Source organism: Pan troglodytes, chromosome 4 (assembly GCF_028858775.2).
Source record: "Pan troglodytes isolate AG18354 chromosome 4, NHGRI_mPanTro3-v2.0_pri, whole genome shotgun sequence".
NCBI classification, from domain to species: domain Eukaryota; kingdom Metazoa; phylum Chordata; class Mammalia; order Primates; family Hominidae; genus Pan; species Pan troglodytes.
This window is the reverse complement of record NC_072402.2, coordinates 11,122,891-11,137,004: the sequence shown is the minus strand read 5'-3', so window position 1 is coordinate 11,137,004 and position 14,114 is coordinate 11,122,891. Positions and strand designations below refer to the sequence as shown.

The window sequence follows — 14,114 nt, the reverse complement described above, 5'->3', positions numbered from 1 at the left end:
CTGCAGAGGACACATCGCAGTTGTGCTGGCCCAGGGAGTTAGCGCAGGCTCCAGCATTCTCTCAACCCCCAAACAATCTTCGCTTAAAAGGTGAAAACGCTCATTTTCTTTTGCGCACGTGCTTTTGGCTCTGATGACTCCATTCCCACCAGTCAGAGTCTCTTAATAAACATGAGCATGTGAGTAGTCAGTGCTGACTGTCTGGTTGTATTCTCTGAGCAGCCAGGTAAGCTTGGGCATGTCCTTCTGTCATCCAAGTGTGCAGCCCTGGACCCCAGAGTCAGGGCACTGGGCAGGGAGGGGCCCTCTTGGTGAACCCCCTAGGTCAGCAGCTGGCAGCACACCTGGAAGCTGCTTCCTCACAGCTGGATCATGCTGCTAAGTTCTACCATGCTGAGCTTTCAGAGTGACTCCGTGTTGTCATCCTTCTCTTCATATAAGGACAAGAGTCATTGGATTCAGGGCCCACCTTAAATCCAAGATTATTTTATCTCATGATTCTTCACTGATTGCAACTGCAAAGACAGAACTTTCGAGTAAGGTCACATTGACAGATTCCGAGTTGACCTGAAATTTGAGGGGAAATTATTCTACCCACTACCGTGTCCATCCCTCCCCTTCCCACCAGGACCCCAGTTCCAAGAGCCCTTTCTCTGCCCTCATGCCAGAGCCCTGGCACCCAAGTTTGTTGGGCCCTTAGACCATTACATCAGAGTTCCCCACTCCCCTAAAACCTGATCTCTCCTAACCTTTCAGAGCCCCACATGCCACTTAAAAATTCCCCAGAATTTATGGGAAAGAAATGTACATGACATTGATGTTATCAAAATGTCCATGAGTGACATCCACTTTTTGTTTTTCTGATCCACTTTGTGTTTTCTGGAGCAGGTCTTTAACATACCAGAAAGGCCTTCCTAAGAGGAACTGTTTATGATACAGGAAATAGCAGCATTCGAAAAGGTTTATCTTTTAAGGTTTTCGTTTTGTTTTGTTTTGATTTTTAATTGCGGTAAACTATGATAAGAAAGTGTAGCATTTTAACCTTTTTTTTTTTTTTTTGACGGAGTCTCGTCTGTCACCAGGCTGGAGTGCAGTGGCATGATCTCGGCTCACTGCAACCTCCACCTCCTGGGTTTAAGCGATTCTCCTGCCTCAGCCTCCCGAGTAGCTGGGATTACAGGTGCAACCATCACACCTGGCTGATTTTTGTATTTTTAGTAGAGACAGGGTTTCCCCATGTTGGCCAGGCTGGTCTCGAACTCCTGACCTCAAGTGATTCACCTGCCTCGGCCTCCCAAAGTGCTGGGATTATAGGCATGAACCACTGTGGCTGGCCTGACTGTCCTCTTGTTCCAGATTGTCTTTTCAGATGCAGCAAACAGCCTTGGAGAAGCAAAGAGGTGGTGTCTCCCTACAGAGCAGAGAGCAGGTTTGGTTATTACCTAATATTATAAAGATAATGTCTCCCTCTGGGACAAAGGTTAGGTGTGTTTTCTTACTGCCCATTATAAAGCATCTGCATCCCCTGAGCTCAGGGTTTTCCCTCACTGATGCAAATTCACTGCGGGGCAGCATCCACCTGGGCCCCCCACGTCACCCCCATGGGGTTTTGGGGACATAGGGAACCAGTGCAAACATTAAGCTTGTATTAACCATGTCTTCCATTCTCTGTATTCTGATGCTTTGATATCTGGGACCTTGCTGACCCTGGAGGGACTGCCCCACCCAGTACTAACCAATCCCCAAAGATAGTAAACCAGGCTCCTGCAAACATGCTTTTCAAATGCAAACCAACCAGTTGCAAGCCCATGCCCCAGACACCTCCTCTATTTGGTTTTCACACTCCAGGCCACTATCCACCTGCCTCATCACCCTGGGAGCAAGTACCGGACAACTAGGGACACAAACAAGGCTTTTGCCCACATGTCCGCTGTCTCCTGAGCCTGCTAACAACACTCGTGGCCCTGCATAGCTCAGCGTGGCCCCTCCTCCTGGGAACTGGGAGTAACAAACTGTCCTTTCAATGACAATCATTTCCTGATCTGTTGGCCTTACTATAACTCAAATATTGCATTAATACACCACATTTTAAAGCAAAACTTATGCTGCTTGCTGTGCTGTGAGTAGCAAAGTCCTTTGTCTCTGCCCCGGGAGTCTCGTGTCATTAGGCAGCATTTGTCAAACTGGCAGGCTAACTTTTAGCCTAGGAGTAGGTAAAATCTCAGACCCTTCATAGCTCTTGACAAGACCCAGGTCTGCTACTGCGGTGGGTTTCATAGGAACTGTGGTGTTTGACGGAAGAAACAGACGATCTGGAAGCAGAGAAGAGGCCCTTCCTGTCTCTCCCTGCTCAAACTGGGTGTGAGAGGAAGTTTGATCCACTGGAAAGAGCGGTGGGTGGGCGGGGAGCTGGGTTCTCTGGCTTTTTTAGAAGGAGGAGGTAAATTTGAGGTCAGAGGGGGATTTGTCAGTCCCAGCTGTGGAGTTCTCAAGCAGATCCTCTCAGACATCAATGAGCACACGAGCTGCCTGGAAATCTGATTCTGACTCTGGGTCTGAGCTGGATCCCAAGATTCTGCATTTCCAAGGCTCTCCCAGGGGATGCCGACGCTGTGGGTCCTTGGACCACACTCGGAGGAGCCACTCACACTGGAGGACACACTCAACATAAGGCCACACTCACTGGCATGCCTGGAGGATGGGGAGGGGAGGGCTTCCATACGGCTCCCACCTGGACCCCACTGCCCCACCCACTCACCGACCCACCCCAGGCACACGCAGTCTCAATTCCAATGTGTGTATCTGTTCAGCAACCAAAATAGGATTCTCCAGGCTGTACCTCCCAGGGGATCCTAGGAATTTCCTGGAACAGAGATGGGGTTTTCAGGATGGCCCTGGTCTCCAGTCCCCTCCTGACAATCCTACTCCAGGAGGTTCACCTGGATCCCCCTCCAGCCTCCTGGAAGTCTGGCTGCGCATCAATTGCCTGGCACATAGATGATAGCCATTAAATGCTTTTCAAATTAATGAAAAAAATCTATCAATCTATATTTGTGTATTTCGTAGCTCCAGGGGACAATCAAAAGAAAATAAAATCCCCCAGCTGAAATAACTACATTGGTTTATGGCCTATTTATTCATTTATCTGCCCTTGTGGAAGCTAAGAAGTTCCTATTTTTAGCCCCTCCCATGCTCAGACATGGGTTATTTTTTGTCTTCAAGCTCTCCTAAAGAGTTGACATGTTGGCTGGGCGCAGTGGCTCATGCCTGTAATCCCAGCACTTTGGGAGGTCAAGGCAGGCGGATCACCTGAGGTTGGGGGTTCAAGACCATCCTGACCAACATGGAGAAACCCCGTCTCTGCTAAAAAGACAAAATTAGCCAGGCGTGGTGGCGCATGCCTGTAATCTCAGCTACTTGGGAGGCTGAGGCAGGAAAATTGCTTGAATCCAGGAGGCAGAGGTTGCGTGAGCCGAGATCGTGCCATTGCACTCCAGCCTGGACAACAAGAGAAACTCCGTCTCAAAAAAAAAAGAGTTGACATGTCCCAGCCTATTACTGCAAAGCCGTGCCGTGCATTTAGTGAGAGGAGACAGTAGGGACAGGAGCTCAGGCAAGAGGCCTCCTCTCCCACAGTGCCCAGGAAATAGTCACAAGGTGAGACGCCCCGAAGCAGCTGCCAGCCGAGTCCCAGCCTGGCGTCCTGTGCTCTCCCTCGGGTTTCCAGGGAAGCAGGTGTGGCAGCCCCACCTCTGCCCACCCTGTTCTCACTCCACTTCCAGAGAGGAGGGTGCGGGTGTGAACTCTGCAGCCCGTGTTTGCAACTCTGCCAAGTAGGCGTGACCAAATGGCAATTTAAAAGCCACTCACCTAAAGATGTGGGGTGTCTGAGCCAAGCCTGAGCCCCCATTCTAATCCTGTAGAAATATTTGAAAGAGAATAGTCATCACATCTGGGGGGCTGGGCTCAAGATTTTTCTAGCACTGACTCACTCACAGAACTTGGGCAAGTCTTTACATTCTCCGGGTCTCAATTTCTGCGTGGAAGCATGGAGACAGTCATTGTAGACCAGTGTCACTTTCCCTTATATGCTGGGGACTTGAAAGAACTATTACACGCTCCAAAGTGACTCATTTATAGCTTAATCACTTGTAACATCTTTCTAACATACTCACACACGTTACCATAATTATAGCAGCCACCTCAAAAACAGGACACCAGGATAATCATGAAAACACTAAAAACAGAGTGCTAAAATATAGCTGATTTCGAAGGCATTAATCTTCCTAATCCTTCTGTGTGGACAAGAGGCTGCAAATATTGGTGAAAACATCATCCTCATCATCATCACATATCTTTACAACACCCTACATATTCTTTCCAAAATTGGCCATGCCATTTTGCCATCTTTTCCCGCTCCTGAGATAAGTAGAAAACTATTCTTATTTTCTCCAATTAGCACTTCTTTTAGGCATTGGAAACCTAGCAAGATTTGGGGAGGAAGGTTTACTGGCTTGAAGAGTGTTTCCCACCCCAAAATTCATGTCCACCCAGAACCTCAGAATGTGGCCCTATTTGGAAACAGGGCTGTTGCAGGTGTAATTAAGATGAGATCATACCACAGTAGGGTGAGCTCTAAATCCAACGACTGCTGCCCTTTACGAGAGGAGAGGATGCACAGTCGTACGCACAGAGAAGACCACGTGAAGAGGGAGGCAGAGATTGGAGTAATGCACCCACACGCCAAGGAATGCCAGGGATTGTCAGCATCACCAGAAGCTGGCAGAAGCAGGAAGGACCCCCACCCCCAGCCAGAGCCTTAGAAGGAAGTGTGGCCCTGCCAATCAAGTCCGGGAAGCTAGAAGTCCAAAAATTTCTAGCCTCCAGGACTGTGAGAGAATAAATCTCTGTTGCGGAAGCCCCTGAGTTTGTGATACTTTGTTGGGGCAGCCCCAGGAAGCTAATACAGAAGGGGTACTGGGAAACTGGGAGCCAGAGGCTCAGAAGGGAGCTCACAGAGGCTGCAGGAACTCAGCTGCCACTCAAGTATCTGGAGAAGGCTCAAGGTTTCTCTGGTTGCACCTTGATCCATCCCAGTAGACACACAGTGCAGGGCCCACCACGTGCAGTCATGAAGCCGGTAGGACCCCGGGTCTCTGTCCACTCCCATCCGACCAGCCAGAACCCACCATCTCTGGCTCTACCCATGGAAGGAGGGCACCACCTGACCAAAGCAGAGGGAATGCGGGATGAGAAGGGGCAGCAACGAGTATGCCTGATGTGCTCGCTGCTGATTAAAGCTTCCTTTAACAGAGAGTTTTATCCCGGAGGATTTCGAATAGTTTTTTTTTTTTTTTAGACAGAATCTCACTCTGTCACCAAGGCTGGAGTGCAGTAGTGTGATCTTGGCTCACTGCAACCTCTGCCTCCCGGGCTCAAGTGATTCTCCTGTCTCAGCCTCCCAAGTAGCTGGGATTATACGTGAACGCCACCATGCCCAGCTAATTTTTGTATTTTTAGTAGAGATGAGATTTCACCATGTTGCCCAGGCTGGTCTTGAACTCCTGACCTCAAATGATCCAATTGCCTTGGCCTCCCAAAGTGCTGGAATTACAGACATGAGCCACTGTGCCTGGCCTTATCCCAGAGGATTTTCCAGAATATTAAGCATACATGTCCTCTTCCTGCCATCCTCACGGAGCATCTGCCCTCCTGTCATCTTGCTCCTAAGTTTCCCGCCCTTTTCCTCAGGTCCTGAGAGAGTCTTGATGGCTGACCCAAATCCTTCCTTCCTGTCCATCAACAGATGTCAGCTCAGTTCCTGGCTGGCTGCGTGTCCTTGTTCCACCTGTAGTAGGACCGCTTTGCTTTCTTCATCTATAAAGTGTGAATAACGGTAGCAGGAGCTACCTCTAGATGAAGGTAGCAAGTCTGTGGACTAGCAAGTCCGTGGACCAGCAAGTCCGTGGACCAGGACATGGAGCGCCCCACACAGTGCCCGGGGCAGTGGCCCTCGGTAAATGTGGGTTAACCTCTTTAACATGTTGAAAAAGGTCAAGGTTAACTGCATGGACCCGGGGTCAGCAAACAATGGCCCACAAGGTAAAAATGGTTTTTACACTTGTAAGTAGTTGAAAAAATTCAAAAAGAAAAATATTTTGTGATGTGGAATTCTATGAACTTAATTTTAGTGTTCATTAATAAATTTTTATTGGAACACGGCCACACTCACTCATTTTCATATTGTCTATGGCTGCTCTCATGCTACACAGCAGAGCTGAGCAGTTGCAGCAGAGACTGCATGTCTGCAAAGCCCAAAAGATTTACTATATGATGCATTACAGAAAAGGGTTGCAGGTCTCTGATAGACTCGAGCCAAATGATCTAACTTCAACTCCCAGATCCAAGACTTACTAGCTGTTTGACTTTACACAAATTATCTGCCTCCATTTCGTCTCTTTAAAATGGACATGATAGTCCTCATTTTAACATATTTTTGTGAGAATTAGATACATTATTATTTTTAAGGTCTTAGTGCCAGCATATAAAAATACAATTGATGGGTTCAATTATTTTCATGTCTTTGTTTTAATGCTCATTCTAACTCTTTAAATATCACTGTCCTTCTACATCAGAGTAAAATGTAAAAAAAATCTCAAGCCTTCTTTCCACTTGAAACACAAGAAAAGTTCTTTAAAACTGACTTATCATTTTCTTCTTTTCATCATTGTTCCACATGCAAACAGATCCAGAAACCTTAGCTCAGACTTCTGAAATCCCAGATGGATTGTAATTTGTTATATTGGAGAAAAAAAAGAAAATCTGTGTTCCCTAGCAGATGCACAGGGACTGTTTTGTTAGTCACATCTGCCACCTTCCTACTTTTCAGCACTAAAAGAACTTTTTTGCAAGCTCTTCAGATCTTGATTCTGAAATGCAAAAGCAGAATGATGAGGCATGTATTTCCCACCTTGCCAGAGATGTTTTCCTTCTTTACCTAAATGGTCTGGAGTTTACATGCACTCATGCCCCGCAACACATAGAGGGGTCTGGCAGAGCTGGAACAGGGGTTGGGGACATTGAAAGTTGCCCCCTAACACGCTCTCACTTCTTCCATGCGATCAAGGGCATGTGGCTGCTCAGCTAGAGACTCCATTTCCCAACCTGCTGTGCAATTCAGTGTGGTCGCGTGGCTAAGCGCACCCCCTGCCGGCATGTGAGGGGAGGTGATAGACACCACTCCTAAGTCTGGGCCTTAAGACACTGGCCTCCTCCCTGCTCTTCACCTTCCTATGAACTGCACCCATGCAGATGAGGGTGAAAGTCCATATGACGGCAAAGCAACAAGATGGACAGAACCTGGATCCCTGAATGATCATGTGGAGCAGAGCAGTTCCATCACCAAGGACCCTTCATCTGAGGACTGGTATTTGAGAGAAAATAAACTTCTATGTGCTTTAAGCCACTGTGTGATTGGTTACTTTGTTACTGCAGCTTAGCTTTACTCTAGTAGAAAGCCTCTGAGTCCATTACCTTCTGTAGTTTACAGATGAGGAAACAGAGTGATGGGACAATCCTCCCCAAATCCCATACTTAGTTGCAGAATCAGATCTGGAACCCAGTCTCTTACGCTGTAGCTCCGTGCTCTGTCTGCTTAACTTGGGCATTATTTTTTATTTATTTTTATATTTTATTGTATGCTTCTCCCTTCTTTTCTCAAGTGTTGAATTGGGCATTATGTTTACTCTTTGGAGACAGGCCTGTGTCACTTCAGCTCTCTGAAATTATCACCTGGTGCTTGGCACATAGTGCTACTTGCTGCTGGGAACAGTGCATCAGTCTGGGTCCAATCAGGAGAGAGAAACCACAGAGTGATTTGAACAGGGAAAGTTTTATATAAATAATCAGTAATGACAACAGGGTCGGGGTACAAGGAATTGGCTGGCAAGAACTAAAGAGAATTTTACAGAATATATGAATAGCAGATATAAATAACAGCCATTACCCCCAAGGACTGGAATGGTACACCCAGAGAAACCCCCTTGCCCTGAGCTGAGATCCAGGTCTTGTTGAAGAGAGTGTGGCTGTGGCTTGTAGAACTGCAGAGAAGTGGCTGTGGTGCCATGCTAGTAGAACTTGCTAGAAGTCTGCCCTCTAGATGGCACCAGGGAAAGGCTTCCCTGGAAAGATGTCTCTCTGGAGGTTTTCTGCTACAAAGCCACCTGAGAGGCTTCTGAAGGGAGCTGCTGGCCACACCAACAATAATAAGCAAGCAATTTCCATTCCCATCTGGAACACATTTATGTTTAACCACTGATCAACTTTTGCTCATCTGTTCTCTATTTTCTTTAGAGACTTTTAAACTTGTTTTTTTAACTGTGTGATTTGTCTCAAAACATGACTTTAAAATATACACCCATTTTTAATACTTGGTCATAAAAAACCACCAAATCAGCAAAAAAGCACAAAATCAAGGCTCAAGCTCAGCCACTCCTATTCAGTTACAATTTGGGAGGAACTTTGGTCAGAAACTGCATTCCTTTTCTATTGTTGTATAACAAAGTATCGTAAACTTAGCAACATGATCCATATTCATCATCTGACCTTCTCCATGGGTGGAGCATCCAAGCCCAGCTTGGCTGAGTCCTCTGTTCACCTGGCAAGAAACCTCATCATGGCGTGGGCCAAGGCTGCAATCTCAGCAGAGGCTCTAGGTTCGCTTCCAACTCATCCAGGTCATTGGCAGAATTCAGCTCCTGGCAGTGTAGAGCTGAGGTCCTGTTTTTTGGCTGGTAGTCGGCTGGAGGTCACTGTCAAATCCTAGAGGCCATCCTCATGTCCTCAGCACCTGGTGCCCTCGCAGTGACAGCTTATGTCTTCAAAGCCAGTGTGAGAACCCCTCTCTAGTCTGCTACTGCTGAGTCACGTCACAGACCACAATTGAGGGGGTAATTGTCCTACCGTGTACTGTCCCGCTGTGTACCTGACTATACACAGACCTACCTACACTCAAGGAAGGAGATTCAACGGGGCGTGTCTGCCAGTGGACGGAATCTTGAGAGCCACCTTAGCATTCTGTCTGCAGCAGAAACTCATTGAAAACCTGTGGAAATTAGAAAATTTTCCTTTTTTTTTTTTCTTTTTTTGAGACAGAGTCTCACTCTGTAGCCCAAGCTGGAGTGCAGTGGTGCAATCTCAGCTCATTGCAACCTCCACCTCCGGGGCTCAAGCGATTTTTGTGCCTCAGCCTCCTGAGTAGCTGGGACCACAGGTGTGCACCACCACGCCCAGCTAATTTTTTGTATTTTAGTAGAGACGGGGATTTGCCATGTGGCCCAGGGTGGGCTCGAACTCCTGAGCTCAGGAGATCCACCTGCCTCAGCCTCCCAAAGTGTTGGGATTACAGGCATGAACCATTGTGCCCAGCCAGAAAATTTTTCTAGAGCAGGTCTATCTTCTCTCCATTCTAGAACTCTCTCTTATCCTCCAAATGAGCCAAGATTCTTTCAGTTCTTCAACTTTCTTCAGCCTCAACCTCTCCCCAACCTCTTGATTCCTTAAAGGGCTGTTATTTTTGGAATCAAAAGAAGACCAAACCCAGGTCTTGCTTCAGGGCTCTGTCCCATTTCTGGTGCCCCCTTTGGACTCGGTTTGCAAGAAAAGAGGTAATAAGTGTGCTCATTTCCTAGGGTTGTTGAAACACATTACCACAAACTTGGTGGCTTCAAACAACAACAATTTCTTGTCTCACAGTTCTGGGGACCGTAAGTCCAAAATCAAGGTATCGGCAGGACCCTGCTCCCTCTGAAGCTTTTAGGAGGGAATCCTTCCTTGCTTCCTCCAACTTCTGGTGGCTCCAAGCACTCCTTAGTGATGGCAGAATTCCTCCAATCTCTGTCTCTGTCTTCACATGGTGTTCTCCCCTGCATTGGTGTCTCAAACTCCCCTCTGCCTTTCTCTTTTAAGGGCACCAGTTATTGGATTTAGGGTCCGCCCTAAATCCAGGATGCTCACATCTTGTGATCCTTAAATTAATGACATCTACAAAGACCCTTTTTCCAAACAAGGCCACATTTGTAAGTTCCAAAGTTGTGACATGGACATATCTTTCTGGGAGTCACTCACTATTCAACTGACTACAACCAGGGAAAAGACTGATTTCAAAGTCAGGGCAAATCAATTGCAAAGGCCAGGTATTCACCCTGATATTGTGTAAGCCTGGGGGGCACTTGCCTGCTGGGTCTAACTAAATTGAGAGCTGAGCTGAGGTGGTGCTGGCCTTAGAGAGGAGAAGAACCATGATCCCAGCCCCTGGGAACCCTGGCACTCTGCCTTCCTCTCCTCCTCACCCCGTTAGTGTAGACAGGCTCCATGCTGGGCTCACAGCAGACTGGGAGAGCCGGGCAAGCAGGACCACTGTGTGGTGTTGGACTAGGAACTTAATTAATCTCTCTTTCTCTTCACCTATCTATAATGGTTATGAGGTTAATAACAATAATTTCCACTTGATAACATGGTTATGAAGAGTAAATGAGTTAGCGTGTGGAAAACAGGTTGAATTCTAAGATGGCCCCCAAATCCCCACCCTCCTGGTGAACATGCCCTGTATAATCCACTCTCCTTGAGGCCTGGCATGTAGGGGGTTGAGCTAGATGAAATTGCCATTTGGGGGATGAAAATTTGAGATTATCAGTAGCTAACATGTTTCAACATAACAGTGTCACGTATCTTAGTGACTACTAGCACCTACAACTCTAGACCCATATCCTAATAAGCTTTTTAATCAAAGGAAGAAGAAAAGGGCCTCTCTCTCCCAGCGCCAAGCCGAAAAACCCAGAGAAGGCTCTCATCCATCAAGTGCAGGTCATGTGCCAACCCTCTTGGGCAAATCACTTTGGCCAGGAGGGGAGCACTGTGATGGGCCCAGCCTAGATCACAAGCATTCCCTGTTGGCTACACTCCAAGCCCAAAGAACTCAGACACCAATTCTTTTTCATGATTGGTTGATGGGTGGACTTAATACCTAATAAATGCATGGTTGATGGGTGGACTTAATACATAATAAATGCACAAGTGAAAATCAAATGGTAGAAAAAAGTTATACAATGAGACACAGGCAGCCTTCCTCCCAACTTCTCCTTGGAGGTTTCTACCAGTTTTTTCTGTGTATCATTCCAGAAACAACATATGCACTGTGAGCATGCATATGAATATGTGGAGGTATGAGTCTCCCCCACCGCATCTTCACCCAAGTGGTCGAATGGCCGTGTGCTGGACCCCACCGTGTCTTCATCGAATGGCCGTGTGCTGGATATTTCAAACTTCTTTGTCTAGGACATTCCTTTAGCCTCTCCTTGCTCTTCCATGCTGTGAGCCCAGCATAGCTGACCTGTGTATCATGAGGCTTTCTTCTCTCCAGATTCTGGTTGTGCTCAGCCAGGACAAGACCCTAGTGGAAGATCCCAGGATGGAAGACAAATGGAAGGAGGGTATTTATCCCCCAGTCACCTCCCTGGGGGGATGTGGGGGGTGGCTACCCCTGTACTAAAGCCACAGCTCTCACCAAGAGCCCTCTCCTCAGCCCTGGATCTCTGTGGATCCCTGCGACAGCCTCTCCTGCACTTTCAGGCTGCGGGACATAAAACCCCACCGCAGCCAGCCCAGGGGCCTGCACCCTCCCTTGTGGGCTCCCCTCAGCCCTCCCCATATCTTAGTAAGCAGTCTCCTGTGAAACCTTCCTCGAAAACCCTATTCCAGTATTCCTAACAGGCCGCCCCACCTACACACTTGCCCAGTTGAAAATCAAGGACGGATCAGACATGGTGGCTCACGCCTGTCATCCCAGCACTTTGGGAGGCCAAGGCAGGCGGATCACTTGAGGTCAGGAGTTTGTGACCAGCCTGGCCAACATGGTGAAACTCCGTGTCTACTAAAAAAAAAAAGTACAAAAAATTAGCCAGCAGTGGTGGCTTGTGCCTCTGGTACCAGCTACTCGGGAAGCTGAGGCAGGAGAATCTCTTGAACCTGGGAGACAGAGGTTGCAGTGAACCAAAATCGCACCACTGCACTCCAGCCTGGGCAATGGAGTGAGACTTCATCTCAAAAAAGAAAAAAGAAAGAAAAGAGAATCAAGGAACGAATTCTCCCACTCATCACTGTCCCCTCCCCAAGAGCGACTTTACTCTTCACCTTTCCTTTGGAGTTGGGCTCCAAGGCTCTGGAGTCGGACTACCAGGACCCAGTAACAGTCCCTGCCTTTCCACCCGGGGGACTTTGGACAAGGAAGTGTGCCTCCATAACACAGGGGTAATGACAGCAGCCTTCCCTGCCACTGGGATGAGAACTTAATTAGCTGCAAAACCCGTACGTGGCAGGGGGTCCAGCCCTTAGCAGGTGCTGGGTAAATGCATTTTCACCTAAGCCCGAATATTATCCCAACCCAAATGTCTTTCCGGCCCCGAGGCCCCACAGCCAGGGCACTTCATGGATGCTGTGTGGCTCTCCTGATCACGCCCTGCTAATACTTTACGTGAGATTCAAGAATGGGACTGGAGTTTGAGGTGGGACATGTGCCCAGAAAGCCATTCCATATCCCAGGCCAACCGGCTCCAACTCAGCACAGGAAAGCGTGGGACCCCTGCTCCAACCTCGGGGAAAGCATGAAGGTTCCAGGAAACAGTGGACATCAACCCAGCCCCACCTATCCAGTTTCTTTCACCTGTGGGGGCTTCTGGCCTTACCAAAAGCCAGAACGGGGAAATGGGACAGATATGGGGAATGCTGTTGGATGGAAGAGTTGAGAGGGACAGGAGTGTGAGGCCAGGTGGGTGGGCCTGGACCCTGGGCAGAAGGAGGACCTGGCTGCCCCTGGCATCTTAGTTCTAGGCCAGTCCCCTCTAAAGGGGGTTAATCCTACTTCTGTCCACTTCATGGGGTCCTGGTGGGGATCCCCTTCAATAACCAGGAAAAACCAATTGTACGAAGTAACATAATAGAGTTGGGATTTTCCTTGGAGGACGGGGGGCCTGAACACATTTCATTCTTGAGATGCTAAGGCACAAAGCCACAGGCTGACAAGGGTTTCATCGACCTCTGAGAATGTTTAAGACTTGAAAAAAATTATTGGCTGCAAATTATGGAAATAGCAAAATCAGACTCAATAAATGATTAATTTCTGTGTTCATTCCTCATTAATTGCTAAATTTAGTATACATAAAAATCTCACTACATTTGAAAACGATTTGTAAGTTAGATTCTCTCACACAATGAGAATTCACAAGTATGTTAGTGATTGCCAAGAAATAACAACTAATCGTAAATTCGATGTGTGACTCTTAGCACAACCATTTCAAAAGCAAATCATTGGCCCTGCCCAACTACCTCAGAACTCCACCATGCTGGGTAAGCACATATTTCTGGAGTCATCCCTGCTTTCATTCTTTTCCTATACCTCAGAAACCAACAGAAGAAATATACTCCACTTTCTTTAGAGATGAAAAATACAGAAGCCAACAAATAAAATTAGCTTGAAACCAAATAAGCCACTCGTTGCTGCCTGGATAAAGACTTAAGACATATATTTCAATGGGACAGAGCATTCTTTAAGTCATAAGATAAAACCACCGTCCACTCATTTGCATCTTGTAGCTTTTTCAATTCTGCTTCCCACAACCCCCCTCCCCACACTGCAATTAAGGAAAAGCAGATATTTTTCAAAGTCACACCATATGAATGCCAGGGACTTTTTTTTTCTTTTTTAGAGATGGGATCTCACTCTATTGACCAGGCTGGAGTGCAGTGATGCAATCATAGCTCACTGTGGCTTCAACTTCCTGGGCTCAAGCTATCCTCCCACCTTGGCCTCCCAGGTAGTTGGGACCACAGGAGTATGCCACCACTTGCAGCTAATTTTTTTTTTTTTTTAATTTTTTTGTAGAGAAGAAGTCTCACTCCATTGCTAGGGCTGGTCTCAAACTCCTGGGCTCAAACAATCCTCCCACCTTGGCCTCCAAAAGTGCTAGGATTAAGGCATGAGCCACGGTGCCAGCAAACGCTCCATCATCTTCAGAGTTTATTTATTTTATTTTTATTTTTTTAAACAGAGTTGCTCTGTT

At 47.3% G+C, this 14,114-nt stretch overlaps 1 non-coding gene across 1 annotated transcript; it reads right to left on the bottom strand.

Moving 5' to 3' along the window:
* Window positions 1-5,141: 5,141 nt before the first annotated feature.
* Window positions 5,142-5,250, bottom strand: MIR6131 (microRNA mir-6131). Its single transcript, NR_106663.1, has one exon. It is a non-coding gene; the product is annotated as a microRNA mir-6131 (primary transcript).
* Window positions 5,251-14,114: the final 8,864 nt, after the last annotated feature.